This window comes from Rhincodon typus, chromosome 17 (assembly GCF_021869965.1).
Source record: "Rhincodon typus isolate 14 chromosome 17, sRhiTyp1.1, whole genome shotgun sequence".
In the NCBI taxonomy this organism is placed as follows: domain Eukaryota; kingdom Metazoa; phylum Chordata; class Chondrichthyes; order Orectolobiformes; family Rhincodontidae; genus Rhincodon; species Rhincodon typus.
Genome location: NC_063348.1, coordinates 24,156,361 through 24,170,810, shown reverse-complemented (window position 1 = coordinate 24,170,810; position 14,450 = coordinate 24,156,361). Strand labels below are relative to the sequence as shown.

The following is a 14,450-nucleotide window of genomic DNA, read 5'->3' as shown; positions in this document are numbered from 1 at the left end:
TCATCAGCCTCTGATACACTGGTACCCTCAGTCACTGCTGCAAACGTTAGATCGGCCACCTTGAGAGTAAACCCATGGAAAGCAACTGGCCCAGATGGAGTCCCTGGCCATACAGTCAGATCCTGCGCGGACCAGCTGGCGGGAGTACTCGCAGACATCTTTTAACCTCTCCTTACCATGATCTGAAATGCCCCACCTGCTTCAAGAAGGCCACCATCCTCCTGGTGCCCAAGAAAAATCATACAGCATGTCTCCATGCCTACTGCCCGGTGGCTCTGACATCCATAATTATAACGTGCTTCGAGAAGTTGGTCATGGCTCACATCAACTTCAGTCTCCGAGATTGCCTTTAACCCTTGCAATTTGCCTACCAATGCAACAGGTCCATGGTTCAATGCAGTCATTTCCCTGACCCTACACTTGTTCCCGGAACATCTGAATAACAAGGATATCTATATCAAGCTCCTACTTATTGACTGCAGCTTCGCCTTTAACACCATAATTCCAAACAAACTCATCCCTGCACTTTAGGATTCAGGTCTCTGCTCCCTCTCTGCAAATGGATTCTCAACTTCCTGACCCACAGACTGCAGTCAGTAAGAACAGGCCACAGCACCACCTCCACCATAATCCTCAACCACACAAGGTCCATACTCAGCCCTCTACTGTACTCCATATATGCTCATGACTGTGTGGCCAAATTCTGTCCCAACTCCATTTACAAGTTTGGTGCCACAACTACTGTAGGTTAGATCTCAAACAACGACGAGGCAGAATACGGGAAAGACGATTGAGTGCAATCTATCCATCAACATAAGCAAAATGAAAGAGCTGGTCGTTTCAGGACGTGGAGCGGAGGCTATGCCCCTGTCTGCATCAGTGGAGCTGAGGTGGAGATGGTCAAGACCGTCAAGTTCCTGGGCATGACGATCACCAGCAATCTGTCCCAGTCCACCCACATTGACCCTACGGTTTAAGAAAACCCAACAATGCCTCTGCTTCCTCAGGAAGCAAAGGTAATTTGGCATGTCCATAAAGACTATTTGACAATTTTTATAGATGCACCTTAGAAAACATCCTATTTGGATGCATCATGGCATGGTATAGCAACTGCTGTTCCCAAAACTCCAAGAAACTTACAGTTGTGAACACAGTCCAGTCCATCACGCAAACCAGCTAACCATCCATTGTCTCCATTTATACTTCCCGCAGCATCAGGAAAACAACCAACATTCACAAAGAGAACATAGTGTGGAGCTGGAGGAACACAGCAGGCCAGGCAGCATCAGAGGAGCAGGAAAGCTGACGTTTCGGGTCGGGACCCTACTTCAGAAAGAAATTTCTGAACTTTCCTGCTCCTCTGCTGCCTGGCCTGCTGTGTTCCTTCAGCCCCACACAGATATCTCTGACTCCAGCATCTGTAGTTCTTACAATCCCTGAACATTATCAAAGACCTTTCCCACTCCCGGTGTACTCTCTTCCACTCTCATCTGTCGGGCAGAAGATATAAAAGGTTGAATACGTGCACGAACAGATTCAAGAACAACTACTCCTCTGCTGACGTCAGACTTTTGAATCGACCTCTTCAATGTTAATGTCTATCTCTCTCAGCAGCTGTAACACTGTATCCTATACTCTGTTCTGTTACCCTGATGCACTTTATAGTACAATCTTCCTGTAAAGCATGTAAGACACAAATTTTCACTGTACCTCAATACACGTGATGGTAATAAATCAAATCAAACCTATTTAATGTGCTGTCCATAAACTTAACTGCTTTAATTGAAAGAAACTCCATGGAGAAATTTGGTTTTGAAAGCGTTAAAGAAGGCACAAGTGGTATGGTCTATATTTGTGTGGCCCTTTGGTAATTAATAATTGTTCTCCTTTATACACCTGTTTAGATCTTGTTTTGCATTGATGACAAATAGCAATATTGCCTCTGTTTTGAAAAGAAAACTGTGAATAGACTTTGTGCTTAGGACTTTTTTGTTGAGTATGTCTTCTGTTTGAAAACAAGAATAATTTGGATAGCTTCATTTATCATATACGTCTTTTCCATAGAAAAATATTAGTCTTTATATTAAACATTATTTTCATAACTGTACAGTCTTGGTTTTCAGTTTGTTTTGTATTAATTGATTTTGTAGGAAGCAAAAGTGAGTTTAAAAACATTTGAGTAATTCATGACCATTATTTAAGCTTTTAGATTATACTGTAACCGTCTGTAATTTGAGATTTATAGATGGGGGGGGGGGGGGGGGGTGTGGGTGTGGGTGTGTGTGTGTGTGTGTGTGTCGCATGGGACTGATGCAAATGGATTGGAATCCATTTATGTCAAGTTTGCTGCTCTGGGAAAAAAAATCAATTCTTACCACCAAATACCAATTTGCAATTCTACGGGCAGCTACACTAAATATTATGATTGGCACTTCTTTAATGCACTTGCTGTTTCCAGTGAGTCCATGGGACAGTTTACATCAACCCTGTGACACATCCCTGATCCAGTGGAAGAGACCTAGGCTACAAGGGCTCTTGCTGCAGTGGGAAAATATGCATTTTTTTACATTATTTCCAATGATATTTTAACATAGCAACAAAAAGGATCGCAAGTTACCACAGGCATTAGATATTAGCAAGAGAGTAAGAGAAGGTCGCAAAATTACAATTCAATGTTTTAGTTCTAAATTTTAAACTGGTTGGTGAGCTTTGAAGCTTTAAATTTTTTCCCCCCTTAATTCAGAATCTGCTCATAGTTGGTGTACGAAAAGATTTCCCACCTTCCTCCCTAGATAGAAACCTGTTCCTATCTTAATGGTTCATCGTGTTGATAGTGGAGTCTTGTAGTGAAACTTGACACCTGATCCTCTCCTTCCTCCGAACTGCAATGTCAGGTTAAAGGTTGCAGAGTTTGGTAAGAAGACCTGGACTTTGACCCTCCTCCTTTTGATGTACACTATTTTTAATCAGCAAAACAATTAAAAAATAGACTTTGGTAACTCAATTTCAATGTAAGTATGATGTCTTAATAAACAGTTAACAGAAGTTAGCATCTCTGCAGTATTGTGCTTGTCCTTTTGGTGTTGACAGATTAACTTTGCCATATGATGTGGGTGACTCATCAGCAAAGTGGACTCCATAACTCTGCATAGAGCTGCAATGTTTTGGGATGGTCTTTAACTTGGGCAGACAAAGCAGGAATAAAGGATAGCAAGAGGAAGGGAAGGAACCGATAGAAGCAATCTCTCTCATTCGTTGCACCGGAACGTGGGAGGGAACTTGTGCCTGGATTTAAAATGTTGCCAAGTCAGGTGGAGTATTTATGGCCAGGGAGGCAGGACATTAGAATTTGGTGTTTGTAAAATATTGGTGTTTATAAAATGCAAGGGGGGAAGGCAGTGCATGGTCCCTTTAAAAAAGATTGTACTTTTTCTATGCTTGGAGATGTCTTTGAGCAGCTTGAAGGCGTGCAAGTACAGACAGCATCCGAATTGAAACATTTGTATCGAAAGGCTGTGCAGTTAGCAGCCCAAGCAGCAATTTTTACCAAGACATGAAGTTTTGAAAATAAGCCAGTTTGAACCAGGCACTTGGACACCAAAAACCAATTGAATTTAAATCTGGTGGTTTTGACAATACAGGACCAATCCTATGGAAGAAACTGATATGTCATCAGGGGTATAAAAGCAGGGGGCAGTCGGAAAATCGCAGAGCTAACTGCCATCTGCGAGAGGTAACAGCTCTCCACTCTTAAAGAAAGCAACATCTATCCACAATGGTACCACGGCACTCCTAGCTAAGATTCCTGACACAGGAATTCAGAGAAGACAGAACATTCTGGAAGACGTAACTTGGCTGTAATTTTGAGAGACTAAATTCTGTTGTTTTGTTTTGTAAGTGGAACTTGTATTTACTGGAACAACAGATTAGAATCTGGTTTTATTTGGGAATAGTTAGTGGTTAGGGATTTACTTGGTTTGTTAATAGTTTAGTTAATTTGTTCACTGCTGGAGTTAGATAAATAAGTTGTTACTTGTTGATTATAAAGTGAGTGTCAAGGATTTATTTGATTTAACCACTATAAGTTGCTGGAAGACCGGTTACACCCCTTTTCACACTCCTTTTAGCAGGCTATAGGGTGAGGTCCACCTCTTTGGGTGTTTTGGTTTTGGTTCTCGGTGGTGGGGGTGGGGGGGTGGGTAGGGGTTGGTGTGGGGGGGTCAACCTCTGCTTCGTAACAAAAAGACAAAATTTGAAGGGGAGAATCTCAGGAAAACCCAAACCATGAAAGACTCTGTTCTGAAGTTAGATGTTATCAAGAAATGAAAAGAGCATAAGTAAACTTGTGGGAGCTAAGAATCATGTTGAACTAGTTCTGGGAGCCTTGAATGTCTGCTTGAGGGACAGTGTAAAATGATCATGGAGTGAGGTTTCCAGTTGTGCTAAAAATAAATAGGAAGGTCCCATCCTATAGGTTAAGTAGCTGTCAACAAAAGTTAGTGTTTAGGCAACATCACTTTTAGTTTAATGAAACAAGAACTGCAGATGCTGGAAATCTGAAACAAAAACGGAAATTGCTGGAGCAACTCAGCAGGTCTGACAGCATCTGTGGAGAGAAAGCAGAGTTAATGTTTTGGGTCCAGTGACCCTTCAGAACTCCTCAAGTTCTGAAGCGTTAACCCTACTTTTTCTCCACAGATACTGCCAGATCTGCTGAGAATCACTTTTTGTTTGCAGTAAAAAAACATACACTTTAATCTTGTTACGTGATTTTTTTTAAGCTGGTTGCTGGAAATCTAACTTTTAAAAAGTTACTTGTTACCATCTCCATAGAGATAGATTAACAGTAAACAAAACAATGCAATAAACTTGACTGAACACAGACTGAGTAAACACGTACCTCGTATGAAAATTCAGGCCTTTCATTTTTGTGTTCATAAAAGCAATGTCAGTTGCATTGCTGCATGAACATAATGTAATTTCAATAGAAATAGTTCCACATTTTGCTTCTGTGCTCCTATATTAACATGGTAGAATTGGTGGCATCTTGATCTTCATCATAGATTTACAAAGCACAGAAGAGCCCTTAAATTCGTTGTGGCTAAACCAGAGAAATGTAACAAAATATTTGGACCTCTTAATGATTTAAAAGCAGCTGTATTGACCAGAAAGACCTCACTTTACATCCCCAGTCTGTTTAGTCAACTGAGTTCAGCTGCAGCACCAGTAGTGCCTCCACAGTGGAAGCATAAGCCAGATCTTTTATTCCTCGTTACTGTCCAGTAACTCCTGTTGGCATGATCGCTTGTATGGATATTGGATGAGATCAGTTCAGGTTTTGTTGTCACGCCTCCTTTCCTCCCTTTCTCCTGTTACCCAGAGATAAATAGCCTGTCAAACATTCATTACCTCTGCTCTCAAGGAAAGGATTGCGACTTGGCCAAGGTACCAGAAAGCTGCAGGTGTCTGTGAGCTCTGACCCAGAAAAGAGAAAATTAGAGGTCTGGGATAAAAGATCCAGCACTTGCTATTTTGGTAGCAAGTCCAATGACATCCAACTGAAGGACTGCTCTTCAATGTTCACTAACAGTGGAACTGAATTACTGTCACATCACCCTGGGGTTCTGCAGCATCAAAGGTTTTTATCCCTTTCTTCAAAAGCAAACCTTTCATTTTCATCAGGTTGGACAGCATTTGTACAGATTACTTGTGATCGATCAGCAAGAAGTGCATTCACTCGATGTTATGGCGTGAAATTAAGTTTATTTTCTTTCCTATCCTTGTGATACTGTGAAAATCAATCTGGAAGCAAATTAATTACACACTTGTATTTGTGTTTGTGGAGGAGGTATTTAGCTCGGTTTGAAGTCAAGCGTTTGCTGCTGAAGAACCCAAGTAACCAAGAGATTGGAGCACATCTGGTAATCTTAAACAATAGATAATTAAAATAAAATATTGGTTCTGGTCACGATACTGTGGTTAGACTGTCAGTCAGATCCTATGATTAAAAGGGTATCTAGATGATGAGAGATTTGCTTTGTGCATCACCAATTAAGTTAATTTCAGATTAATTACAGATAATGAGTGCTGATATTACACTCATAATTGCAGACTGATTTTCTTTTCTGGCTGGATGCTTATTTCAATGTATGTTTATCAGTGAAAGTTTTTGATGTTGGGGAAGTTGGCCAATGATTTAAAATCGGCTGTTATTCTCAGTACTGAGATTAGATGGTATTCTGATGGAAATCAATGAAAAGCCTGAGCTGGTTTTATTGTGTTACATATCAAACAAGAATTTGCACTCCAAACTGTTCATCTGGGCAGGTGCCTGTGCTTCATAAGCTGTATCATATGGGAGCCTTTGGTCCGTGCCATGCATTGGATAGGAGCCTGGGATCTCTCCATTGTATTTTGTAGGAACTTATGAATATTTAATTGTCGTAAGGTATTTTTATGCTTTTTCAAATTCCTTACTATTTAATTGCACATAGGATTTTGGAGTATTATGGACACCTTTGTCTGTTACTTGCGGGATTATATGGTTTCTGAAGAAAAGTCCATGTTATCTGTGATGAGGGAAACAAAGATGCTGCCAGACCTGTTGAGCTTCCCAAGCACTTTGTTTTTAATTGATGACATACAGGTACATACTTTAGAGTGAGTGCAGTGAAGGTTTGGTAGATTGCTGATGGGCCAATGCCCTCCAAAAGTTGGATAAAATAGAATAAATTTCTCTTTCCTAGAATTTAGAAGCTCGTGAGGCGATTCTCGAGATGCTTGAGAAAACAAATGTTGGGTAAGCATCATACATCACCATGCCAGCTAGTGATTATGGAACTAAGTATTGTAGTCTTGGAAAAAGGTGTGGGGTAATTAGGATTGATGAGAAACTTCTTCACTCTCTCAATAATGAACTTTGTCTTGAACATACTTAACATCAACAGAACTCTAGGGGGACAGCATCTCCAGAGGCCAATTTGGGTTTTTGAATATTCAGGGTGTAATGCTTACGGGGTAATGTAGGGAAAACGGAGTTGAGGATCCACCATGGACATATGATAGAGCAGGCTTGAGGGCTGGTGGACCTACTTTTGCTCCTATTTCTTAGGTTCTTGTATACTGTACATCCGTTGAAGCATAGCATCTGATTTCTGGCAGGACTTGACTCTTTCTATTCCACGTATCGTCCCTGAATTGCATGTCAGACAGTAATGAAGCTTTTTGGTACTGTCTGTTCAGTGGGATCTTAGCCTTCCTGTGCTAAAAGTAGGGTAAAGGCAACTATTCTTGCACTTTCTTGTATAGACTTCTGGCACGAGCCGGGGCTTACTGTACTGTAAACCGGACAGCAGAACATCTGGCTATACGTAATCCAACAGGAGACTTATCCCTTTTTATCTCCTGTTTGTAACTTTGTTTACAATTAATTTCTTCTGGGGAAAAAAAATACCTTTTTTTATTCTTAACAGTCATTTTTTTCCTAATTTTCAACTTTGATTTTTCTTCGTAAAATCAATTTTCTCTCGATTTAAACTGAAAAAATTTCCGATTTTTCAAAAAAGAAACCTTTTGTGTCCCCAGATAATTATGTAATATTGATGCAACGGTGTTTCAAAATCAAAGACCTTGTTTTATGTTGAGGAAACAGCAGATTATATAGAGAACTACAAATACCTATTTAAATGGGCTAAGTTTGACACAACATGATTAAATAAGGAACTTGTCTACAAAGTTAGTTTTCCACATTGGCGACAGAACAAACTAATACGCCCAGTATTTAGGCAGCAAGAGACTCGAGCTAAAGGCAAAGATCAAGCTCACAACAAACTATAAATTCCCGGCTGTTACCAGAGCTCCAGAAGGGATACAGAGTTGCAGATATCCTAAGGGAATCTGTGTCCTTTTTTCTCTTGTCAAGATTTTGTTCCTCACTGAAAAGTGCATTAGCTACTGCGTACCTCAGAATTTCCTTACTCTGAAAATTGTTCCTCATACTGAAGGTTAAACCTGAAATATCTACTTGAACATTACAATTAAGTATTAAATATAAATACAGAGGTTCATTTGAAAGCAATAATGGTGGTGCTGGTAAAGCTTTTGTGATTTCACAACTCCAGTTGCTGTCAATTCACAAATCAGTCTGTGAATTTCAGGGGAATAGAGATTGACCATGAGTTGCAATCTGATTTAAAACGCTGATCAATTCACTTGGCACTGCTATTTTCTTTGCACAACAGCAGCTCACCTTTGACCTCCCAGTCAGTTTTAAGAACTTTCCGGATCTTTACATTGCATTAAACTTGAAATAAGATCACTGCAGGGAGTTAGAATTCATCCTTAACAGTGTAAGTATTGTTTAATAATGCGATAAAAGTTGTGCAATGGCGATTGGTGTCACCAACTCGGTGAACTGTTTTCAATCTGTTGTATTTCGTTCCTGATACAGCCACTTTTTAGAAATTCAATGCATTGTAAATTTCAAAGAATCACTTATTTATATTCTTAATTCAGTGTATCTTGCCCTTGTTTCTTTTTTCAGTTCCTGATTTAACAGTTCACTCTCTGCTTGTGTTAATTAGTTTCTTATTCAGTTCTTAAATCTTAGCTAAGGCGATGCATTGGTTGTTTGTACTGTCGTCCACCAATGTCCATGTCCCATTGTCCCTGTTGTGTAGACTGAGATTCATTTTATATGTTTTATATAATTTAACTTTGTCTTTTCAATTAGTAACCTGTATTTTCTGTGTATGAAGTTAATAATTAACTTGTAAGCATTTCTGTAACTATGGTGACTTATTTTCAAACTGCTTTGGAGGCAGGGCTTTAGAATTGATGGGTTTTTATGTGCATTAGCAGGGTTTCACCTCTGAGCAAGATAAACAAGCTCCAGTTTGGAAAGGGTTTTTAGGGTCTAGGGAAACATCGAATCCTAGAGTTTTTCTTCTGAGTTTTGGGTGGTCCTGTCAAATCTATTTTTTTAAGATGTTTGCATAGGTCAGTGGCCCTGACGTGGGAAGGATCTAATAGAATGAAAAAGAGTTAGTACTAGTCCCAGACCAGAAGTATTGCAATTAAAAGCCTGAAGAAGTTACTTAGAGTGGAGTCCGTTTAAGGTCCAGAAGAAAGCATCTGCAGTTCCAGTTTAAAGTCACTTTAAACTGATCGAAGTGTTAGAGGCAGGACTCTGGTGTGATTAATCTGAGTCATATTTTTGGGTATCCTACAAAATCTATTTGTCTTTGCAAGTTATAATTGTTTGGGATTAATGAGATCATACTTGTACTGCGTATGAAATCTTTTAATTTGTATTATGAGCAGATAGTTTGGGTTATTTTATTGTATCATCTTTTGTTAATAAACATCTATTGTGGATTTTGTTTTAACACTGAAATGTGCTAATGCTTTAGTGAGAGACCACTTTGTTTTAACAAAATATGATCTCAAGACAGGTTTCAGGCTGAGATCTAATTTGTCCAGTAATAACATCAGATTTTCAGAAGGTAAATAGTTTGGCATTTAGGCTTATGGGATTGAGGCATATATGAGCATTGAATGAGAGTTGGTTAACAGACAGATGACAGAGTCAGAACAAGCTGGTCATTTTGGGTTGGCAGACTGTAACCGGTCAAGGCTGTAGGGTTCTGCTTGTACCTCAATTGTGTGCAACCTATGTCAATAACTTTGAGGAGCCTTTGAGTGTACTCTATCAAAGAAAGAAACCTATGACCACAATGTAAAATGATGTAGATGAATTAGTGATGGGGCAAGCAGGTGGCAAATGGTGTATAATGTGTGGGTATGTGAAACTGTCCCCTTTATATGAAAAATGAATAGGTAGAACATTGTTTAGAATGTGAGACACAAGTGAATGATATGGGAATCCTATTTCACAAATAACAGAAAGTTGTTGTTTGGGTACAACCAGAAGTTTGGAGAGCAAACTGCATGTTACTTTCATCAGAAGAATGTTATGCTCTAATAACCTTTTCAAGAAGGAGGCAGATATAACTCTTGTGGCTAAAGAGATCAGGGGACATTGGGGAGGGCAGGATTAGGGTATTGAGCTCGATGATCAGCCATGATCCTAATGAACGGCAGAGCAGACTCAAGGGTTCGAATGATCTACATCTGCTCCTATGCTTCTGTGTTTCTACATGGGAGTCTTGCTGCAATGGTATCATGTTTGATTTCACGCCCAGAGTAAGTATACGCACAGACTTTCTGCTCATGATCATGCTGCTGTTTATGGAAGTTTGCTGTGTGCAAACTAGCTGCTGTGTTTCCTATATTACAGCTGTAAAGCATTTGGAACACCTGGTAGTTGCAAAACGTGCTGTATAATTCCAAGTTTTTCTTTGTTGAAGTTATTTGAACACACTGTGATACTCACTCTGTCTTTGGAAGGTTAGAGGTAGGGGGGGTGCAGTCTCAGAATAAGGGTTTGGCTATTTGTGACTCAGATAAGGAGAAAATTTCTCCATTCAGAAAATCTTGTCTGTCTATGAAATTCTCCATGCAAGAGGAGTCTGTATTTTCAGTCATTTAGTCTATTCATAACTGAGGTTGGTAGACGTCCAGGCAGAAATGAAATCTCGGGATATATTGTGACTGATGCTTTTTCTATGTTTGATTCAAATATAGCTGAGTGAAATTCAGGTATTGTTCTCAAACAATACTCAATGCAAGATGGGATCATAACACTGGTCACTCCAACTTTAGCTTACATTTCTAGGACAGATGGGAAAAGTTTTAATGGTGCACATGAATGCGTTGCTGCAGCAAATTCAGCCCAATTTGTCAAGAGCTCATTGAAAATTGGAATTTGTTGTTTTTGTGATCCTATTTTCCTTTTGGATTTTGAGGCACAGAAACTGCCTGTGTTGTCATCTAATCTTACACTTTTTTTTCTTTTCTCCTGACACAGATTTGGAGATATCTTTGCACATGCACTCTTGCATTGTGTCTGCCTGCAGATGTACAGCTATATTATTGATTCTGATGGTTTGATGTTAGTGTTGAGGGGAGTTCAAGTTTACCTCTGAGTTAGCCTGAAGTTTACTCAGCTCAGACTGGAAAGTAAATATTGAGATGATTGAGCAGCTATAATGTAATGCCCAGACTTGATCTATTATTAGAGGTAATCAATTGTAGTAATATAAACAATACAAAATTATCTGTTAAATAGAGGGATGTGGAGTGCTTGTGTATTAAGCATAGCAAGTTAAGGTTTAGTTGAATGTCAATTAATTACATTTAAAGTGAATAATGGATTGGGTGGAATTAATGAGTTGGAGATTAAGGATAACACATGTTGCATGATATGTGGGCTATATCATTAATATAGATACTGTAACTGTACATTGGCAAGAAGTGTGCCCTTTACACTCAGAATCTTCAAATACAGATATCATTATAAGTGGGCAATTGTAGTGTAATTTAGGTGCAGAAGAATCTGAACTTGCATCAAGTAATTATCAATATTGGTCGATTTGTGAGGAGAGATTGAGTAGACTGGGACTATTCTCATTAGAATTTACAAGAATGAGGTTGGGGTGGTGGGGGCGATGTTTCGTAGAAACATATAAAATTATGGAGGGAATAGATAAGGTAGAAACAGGGAGGTTGATTCCACCTGTGGGTGAAACTAGGACGAGGGGGCATAGCCTCAAAATAAGGGGGAGCAGATTTAGCACTGAGGTGAGGAGGAACTTCTCACAAAGGATTGTGAATCTGTGGAATTCCCTGCCCAGTGAACCAGTTGAGGCTACCTCGGTGAATGTTTTTAAAGGCAAAGATTGATTTTTGAACAGTAAAGGAATTAAGGGTTGTGGTGAGCGGGTGGGTAAGTGGAGCTGATCTGGAGTTATGATCTTATTGAATGGCAGAGCAGACTCAAGGAGTCCTATGGCCTACTCCTGATCCTATTTCTTTGTGTCCTTGTGCTCTAATGAATTCAGCATAGATATGCATCCAAAATAAAAAGAAAACCCTCTCCGCCAATCCAAATCTTTTATTTCAGTCCAGTTGTCATATGTGTACAACACCCCCTTTTTAAGGGGGCATATACTAAACTGCTGTCAATCACTCATCTGAAGCAGGATGTGAAGGAAAATATGTATTCAGACTTCAGTGGTGACTAATGTCTAACATGTGCACGTACTCCCAGTTAACGTTGTATGAGTATAGTGTCCAAATAAAGGATTCACAATATTATTTTGCCAATTGTGTTGTATGAATAATACAATTACATTGAATTAGCTGTTCTTTGTCCAATGTGTCTATTTCACTGCATGTTCAATATGTTAATGTGAAGGGCTAAAAGATATATTTTAGAGGTTCATGCAATACGTGTTTGCAAACATTGAAAATGCTGATGTACTTTTTTGACTAATCTTCAACAATCTATTGAACAATTTTAAAGGTGCTCAAATAACTTAAGTGTGAAAGAAATTAATTTCTCAGAAATGGATAGAATTGAAAGCCTTTATCCCAGCAATTGTGCATAAACAGATGGAAATCTGCCTCAATCAGCAGATTTTTTTTCACTTTTTTCCATTTCCTTAAACTTTTAGCTCAGTTACTGTACGAGATGAGGAATGTAGTTTGAATTTGAGAAGTTATACAGAAATTGTCTATGCCAGAATATAAGGACAGAGAAAACTAAACTAAATGCAGAAATAACAATTTTTGCCATGCTGGTTTTAAAAAGCTTATATTCCCCTCAAAAGTAAAAACTTAGTCACCCGTTTTCATTTAATGATCTCGAAATAACCACCAAGCTTTCAAAATTGAGAAAGAGTATGTGAATCTCAGTTAAATCTCTGAACCTGCATTTGTCCACTTTACATTCCTGGCAATTTTTTTAAACATTGTGCCTCATTTTTACTTATGACTAATAAGCTAGCAGCACCGTCACTCATTAGAGGTAATTAGCACATTTTTAAAAAAACCACGATGTCAGTTTGGGCAGCATCCCACACTGTTGTCACAAAGCCATTGTTATCATTAATGAAATATGAATTATTAAAAGTTACCACCTGAGCTTCGCACCCCTACCACATTTAATGATGATGTCTGTCGTGTGCCTGTGACCTCACTCTCAGCCCCTTCTCTCACACTGCGCCTCTCTGGCCTCTTGTCTCTTGCTGCTGCACTCCCTATTCTTAAATGCACCTACTGACAAAGAAAATTGAGTCCTTCTCAATATCTGTTGGTGAAAAATTTTGGCAGTACTGATACTATTAGTGACTTTGTAATATTCGCTGTACGTCTTCATTTTTTTAAAAAATGTGGTGAAACTCTTAACGTGCTCCCAAAATCTCAAAAAACTAATTTCTGGCTTAACTTGGCTTAAATCACCCATTGTTATTTTATCTTATGAGTGGCAGATAGTTTCAACAGAGATAACATGGAAACAGTGCAAATAAATAAGGATATACTGTGTCAGTGCTTCAGAATATAACGGGTATAAATGACTTGTGACAAAATGGCAGAATGCCTCTCTTGCAGTGTAGTTAAGCTGAAATTGTGGAGTATTGTTTCAAATTCTAACATTGTGAATAATTGAGTGAAAAGAATATTCGTCGTTATGTTTAAATGCTTGCTGTTGCACATGGTAAGCCATTATTGTCTGTAATGTAAATCTGTCCCTTGTTTTCACGTAGTATACTGCTCCTCAAATGTTGTGCAATTATCTCTCGTACCCTATAGAAAAACTTGTTTTGCTGACAACCAGCTGTATTAGTGAGTATTCTATGTACTCTCAATTAACCCCTGAAGGCATGAGTTAAAGCCCTTTGAGCTGCCATTGTGTGAATACCAGTCTTCCAATGTTACTGTTTCTCCAGTGGATATCTGACATCTAAGAGAGAGGTTCAGAATCAGCTCCCAAAGAGAGCACGTTTAAATCAAATTTTATCAGAGGCAGATAGTATTGTCTGATAACTTGCTTTAAATAATTGTTATTTCAAAGGTAAAGCTTCCTATTTAGAAGTCGGTTGAATTACTGAAATAATTGAATTTTGTACATTTATTCTGAAAACCAATCTCAGTCCAGATCAGATCTCCGTTCTGTAGCCTATTTGTTTTTCATTCATTGTGAGGATATGGGTGTCATTGACTGGCCCAGTAATTATTGCCCATCTCTACTTCCCTTTTTAGAAGATGGTGGAGAGCTGCTTTCTTAAATTTCTGTAGCCCTTGTGGTGTAGAGACCTCAAGAGTGCTGTCGGAAGGAACTCCTCAGGATTGTTAACCCTATATGTGATTTTCTCGCTGCGCAGAGTATTTAGTACTCAGTCACAGGCTGTCAGCCTTCGTAGCTTACGTTGCTTTTTTAGCCCAGAGGGAGTCGCAGGCAGTTGTTCATGGTAGGAAGCACTGAAGAGTAAAGGGGGTGGGTATGTCACTGTCCAGCACAGTGTTATGTCAACCTTACACCTGCAACA

At 39.0% G+C, this 14,450-nt stretch overlaps 1 protein-coding gene across 1 annotated transcript in view; it reads left to right on the top strand.

Moving 5' to 3' along the window:
• The window catches only part of LOC109936291 (serine/threonine-protein kinase BRSK2-like), an 839,320-nt gene that overhangs the window by 303,153 nt on the left and 521,717 nt on the right, over window positions 1–14,450 (top strand).